Here is a 5,835-nt window from a genome sequence, read left to right on the forward strand (position 1 = left end):
AAAGATGGTCACATTCTTTTAATTCCCAAAGATATACTGGAATATTTGTCTAACATACTACAAAGATGGTCATGTTCTTTAACCTAAAAATATAAGGGAAACTAAGCTACATAGAATAATGATCTCACAATATACAGTGGGGCAAAAAAGTATTTAGTCAGCCACCGATTGTGCAAGTTCCCCCACTTAAAATGATGACAGAGGTCAGTAATTTGCACCAGAGGTACACTTCAACTGTGAGAGACAGAATGTGAAAAAAAAATCCATGAATTCACATGGTAGGATTTGTAAAGAATTTATTCGTAAATCAGGGTGGAAAATAAGTATTTGGTCAATAACAAAAATACAACTCAATACTTTGTAACATAACCTTTGTTGGCAATAACAGAGGTCAAACGTTTACTATAGGTCTTTACCAGGTTTGCACACACAGTAGCTGGTATTTTGGCCCATTCCTCCATGCAGATCTTCTCAAGAGCAGTGATGTTTTGGGGCTGTCGCCGAGCAACACGGACTTTCAACTCCCGCCACAGATTTTCTATGGGGTTGAGGTCTGGAGACTGGCTAGGCCACTCCAGGACTTTCAAATGCTTCTTACGGAGCCACTCCTTTGTTGCCCGGGCGGTGTGTTTTGGATCATTGTCATGTTGGAAGACCCAGCCTCGTTCCATCTTCAAAGTTCTCACTGATGGAAGGAGGTTTTGGCTCAAAATCTCACGATACCTGGCCCCATTCATTCTGTCCTTAACACGGATCAGTCGTCCTGTCCCCTTGGCAGAAAAACAGCCCCATAGCATGATGTTTCCACCCCCATGCTTCACAGTAGGTATGGTGTTCTTGGGATGCAACTCAGTATTCTTCTTCCTCCAAACACGACGAATTGAGTTTATACCAAAAAGTTCTACTTTGGTTTCATCTGACCACATGACATTCTCCCAATCCTCTGCTGTATCATCCATGTGCTCTCTGGCAAACTTCAGACGGGCCTGGACATGCACTGGCTTCAGCAGCAGAACACGTCTGGCACTGCGGGATTTGATTCCCTGCCGTTGTGGTGTGTTACTGATGGTGACCTTTGTTACTTTGGTCCCAGCTCTCTGCAGGTCATTCACCAGGTCCCCCCGTGTGGTTCTGGGACCTTTGCTCACCGTTCTCATGATCATTTTGACCCCACGGGATGAGATCTTGCGTGGAGCCCCAGATCGAGGGAGATTATCAGTGGTCTTGTATGTCTTCCATTTTCTGATGATTGCTCCCACAGTTGATTTTTTCACACCAAGCTGCTTGCCTATTGTAGATTCACTCTTCCCAGTCTGGTGCAGGTCTACAGTTCTTTTCCTGGTGTCCTTCGAAAGCTCTTTGGTCTTGGCCATGGCGGAGTTTGGAGTCTGACTGGTTGAGGCTGTGGACAGGTGTCTTTTATACAGATGATGAGGTCAAGCAGGTGCCATTCATACAGGTAACGAGTGGGGGACAGAAAAGCTTCTTACAGAAGATGTTACAGGTCTGTGAGAGCCAGGGATTTTCCTTGTTTGAGGTGACCAAATACTTATTTTCCACCCTGATTTACGAATAAATTCTTTACAAATCCTACCATGTGAATTCATGGATTTTTTTTTCACATTCTGTCTCTCACAGTTGAAGTGTACCTCTGGTGCAAATTACTGACCTCTGTCATCGTTTTAAGTGGGGGAACTTGCACAATCGGTGGCTGACTAAATACTTTTTTGCCCCACTGTATATATACACTGTCAAAGATACTTGTCTGTCAGTGAAGATATAAAGTTATAGTAAATAAAGACAAATGCAACTTATTTGACACAGAGTTTAAGTTCACTGCTGTAATAACTAATAATGATTAATATAAAAATAACTTTTATATTTGCCATATTATATTTACATTACCAAAGTGAGATGACTTTAGTCTCATGAACAACATCAGCTAATTGTTATTTACTAACTAATCTTAAAATGACTGTTCAGTAGAAAAATGAAGCCCAACAATCATGTTTTTACAGTCTCACGGTCTCAGCCTCAGATACTCAAAAAATCAAACAAAGCTAAAATTAAAATAAATAGATGAAAAAAAAAACATTTTCTCCTCCATTTCTGTCAAACAATGCTGCATGAAACCTTTCCAGCAGTTAGTATCATAAGCTGTCCAGCTTTTTCTATCAAAACACTTTTTACAAATCCTGCTGGAATATGTCAGGTTACAGCTGCAGTCAAAGCACGATGGAAATAAGTGAACAAGCAAGCAAACGGCTCAGCTTCTCATGCTGAGCTAATGATTAGTTGGTGTTGGTTTCCTCTCACTCTTCTTTTAACGTGTTCACAATTAGGGCTGGGCCATATCATACCGTTCACAGTAATACCGGCGTAATTTTGGGCAACGATAGGAAAATGACATATCGCGATAGAATATGGGTAAAACGCGCATGCGCAGTGCCTTTGTATACATACAAAGGCACTGCGGCGACGCAGAATGAGAAGAGTGAAAGTAGATCATTAAATGAAACAGATGAACCAGAATTGGTTTGTAAAAATGCTGCAACTTCAGTGGTGTGGAACTGGTTTAGCTTTCGCCCATCAGATACACAACAAAGCACTACTTTTGGTAGAGCATGCTAGCGGGCCGTCGTTATTACCGTGTTGTTTGGAAAATACGGCACACTTAAAATCAATCCTTTGATTTTTCTGAAAATCGACATTGCCCCTTATAATCCCGTGTGCCTTATGTATGAACTCTGGTTGTGTTTACTGACCTCAAAATGATTTTATGTGGTACACAGTGCTCGAAAATCTGTCAAATGTTTAGTACGACTTTGCTAAGCTACGAAGCCGCACTGCTTGATGGATTGTGGGAGCATTACGGGTATTGTAGTCAGGAGCCTCGCGGAGTGATACGTATTGTGCTTCAACATAATATTATCGTATTGTGTGTGTATAACCTCTTTTTAAGTTTTGTGGATATTATACATGGTTATGCTGAGGATATGTCGGCCAATTTCCACTGGAAATGCCTTTTGGTTAAACTGTCAGCGAGGAATTTGCACTGTTACGTTTTTATATAACTTGAATGCACATAAAAAAACAGCTGCTTGTTTCAGTGAAAATACATTGATGGGGTTTTTTGCACTAATAAAGTTGTGGAGTTGTAAAGTATTTTGTCTAGTGTCAATTATATCGTTATCGCAAATTTTCAAATGTATATTGTGATAAATATTTTAGGTCATATCGCCCTGCTCTATTCACAATAAACTCTTAACAGACCGAGAAGAGCAACAGAAGAGCTCATTCAGGAGCTGTTGAAGTTCTTCACGGATTCTTTTTGATGGGAGCGACCAGGCGGATATTTTTATTTCCAGAATCAGACATCTTTATTAGCGCTGGAAAAAAATAAAATACAGATGCATCTGTAGATCATCCTATGAAGTCCTATTCTAAAGGCTGATTTCCCTCCCCCAGGCTTGTACCTGTGGCTTCATGTCCTGGGGGTTGGCTGTTCTCCTGCCCTGCACCCCATCCTTTTGTTCATATTCCAAGACTATTTTTCTATATGTATTCTTACCCCTAGCAACCGCCATATTATAATGTTGCAAGCAATCACAAACTCTACAGTCTGTCTAACTCCAATGTATACCAAGCAATCTATTATTCTCAACAGAGCTAAACTCAGCATAAACTGCAGCCACATTAAAGTTAGCTCGGTGCTTACCTTTAGATGAGCCCACAAACCGAGAGAAACTCCGTGATGAAGCTGGAAGTCTTTCCAAACAGGAAACAGATCAGGGAGCAGAGACCCACGTGGTTCACGCTGATCTGAGCTGCGATCCAGGAGACAAGGGTGTGCAGATCGATGCAGATATCGATCCAAACGTTGGTAGTGGTATATGTTCCTGTAAGTTCACTACTTTACTCCCGTTTCATGAAAAAGCAGCTCTCTCTGCTCGACTCCACTCTTACGCACACACTTTGCTCCTCCCCCTTTACCGGGCTCTGCTGTGATTTGTTGCTGTGCGATCACGTGACTCAGCTGCACAACGTAACCACGTGGGGTATTTCAAAATTAGGGCCTATCTCCTTTTCCTAAACTCTTTTCCGTGGCTCGAGGAAAACGTCATCGTGGGAAGGAGATTTGCTAAGGACTCAGGGAAAGAGAGGAGCGATGCTGAGAATTGGAACAGCCTTACACTCGTCACTCTGTAACAATGTGACACCGGATGTCCGCCTGTTGAAACTACAGAAGATGGCAAGGGTGTAGATTTGGTTTTGGCATTGGTAGGGACGGATGATTCAACCACCGAACCCTGCCCTATTTCTTTTTTTTTTCTGTTTTTCCCCTTTTTGTCTTTGCTTCTTTATAAAAAAGGAGAAATATACTTGCCTACATATGCTATTCTACATGCTTTTAAACCATTTAAAATTACAATTTATATTTTTACATTTGAATTATATAACAAATGACTAAGTATTTTAGACTTCAGTTTACTTCAGCCATATTTCATATGAATCAGGTATCATACAAACATAAAAATAGCTTCAAATACAGTCATGACAATAAAAGAATATGACTTTAAGGACTTAACAACATTACTTCAGTTATAGGACACCAACATCTGTTATATTTTGGCACTAAGGGAAAACTGAATGACCTGGTGGTTTTGTCCATAAAACTACTCATCTAAGATTACCACAAAGCAGGGGCGATTCTAGGATCAGAGCTTTGGGGGTGCTGAGCTCCCAGAGAGCTGCCCAGCCAGCCAAGATACACTTTACTCGTCACAATGAGACTTCTTCCCTGTCTCTGTCAGTCCCTGCATCCCTACATGTCTCCAGTTGTCCCGAGTTCTCTCTGTCTGTCTTCTCGGTGCATTTAAACCCCTGTTCCTCCCTGTCCTCATCGTCTGTTGTCTTCATCTCCATCATCAGTCATCATAATTTTACCATCTCTGTGCAAGTCTGCAAATTTCTTTATTAAATCACAATATTCTTAAATTCATCAAGTCTCTGCCTGGGTCCTCGTCACAAAACATGACATCACTGTTTTGTACATTTTAACAATTTAATCCCCACATTGTGAAAGAAAAGCAAAACACTTTTTTGAAAAGTTTGTAACAAAACCATCAAATCAAATCTAATAAAGTTTGTTTAAATGCTGCAAAAGAAGAATGGATTGGAATAAAAAAAAATACATATCCTAACCTTAATTACTGGGGGAGAATAATGAATGATGCTCATAGTGAGTAAGATGTAACATCGTCCGAATGCATTTTTTGGACAGAGATTAACTTTTAATGTGTATGTATAATATAATACAGATACATAAAAACACTCCCGAAACATAATAAATTATTACAAATAAATTATTACAATATATGAAAAAAAAAAAAGAATATAAAAATGGAGGCAACTTTGCCTGTGGTAGAATGTATACAATGCATGAAAAAATCTTTACTGCAGATACTAATTTTGTGTTGTAAGATTTATGAGTTTGATGCTTTCATGGTGGTACTTGGGAGAGCTTGACATTTTCTCACACTGTAAAAAGTTTGAGAAACACTGATAAGTTAAGTGTATGTGTGCTTTTGGAAAACATTTAAAGCTGCAGTACAGAATCTTTGAAACAAGCTTAAAACATTTTTAGAATATAAACAGAGCATCTGCTTCTCTTTACAGCTCATCACTCCACCAGGGCTGTTTGGCAGTTTTTTGATACTGTGCAAATGTGATGTACATACTGCAGCAGTCATACAGACAAGTGGACGGTCCAAAAGTTGGCCTACCTATTACTGGCTGAGGTTTTAGTCGAGTTGTGGCTGAACCACATAAAAA

At 40.0% G+C, this 5,835-nt stretch overlaps 1 protein-coding gene across 1 annotated transcript in view; it reads right to left on the minus strand.

Moving 5' to 3' along the window:
* The window catches only part of LOC146521305 (uncharacterized), a 55,103-nt gene extending 51,121 nt beyond the window's left edge, over nt 1-3,982 (minus strand). Inside the window, exon 1 of the mRNA XM_085155054.1 lies at nt 3,719-3,982. The gene's annotated coding sequence lies outside the window, so the exon portion shown is untranslated. The remainder of the gene's footprint in view (nt 1-3,718) is intronic.
* Nucleotides 3,983-5,835: the final 1,853 nt, after the last annotated feature.

This window comes from Neolamprologus multifasciatus, chromosome 3 (assembly GCF_963576455.1).
Source record: "Neolamprologus multifasciatus chromosome 3, fNeoMul1.2, whole genome shotgun sequence".
Lineage (NCBI taxonomy): Eukaryota > Metazoa > Chordata > Actinopteri > Cichliformes > Cichlidae > Neolamprologus > Neolamprologus multifasciatus.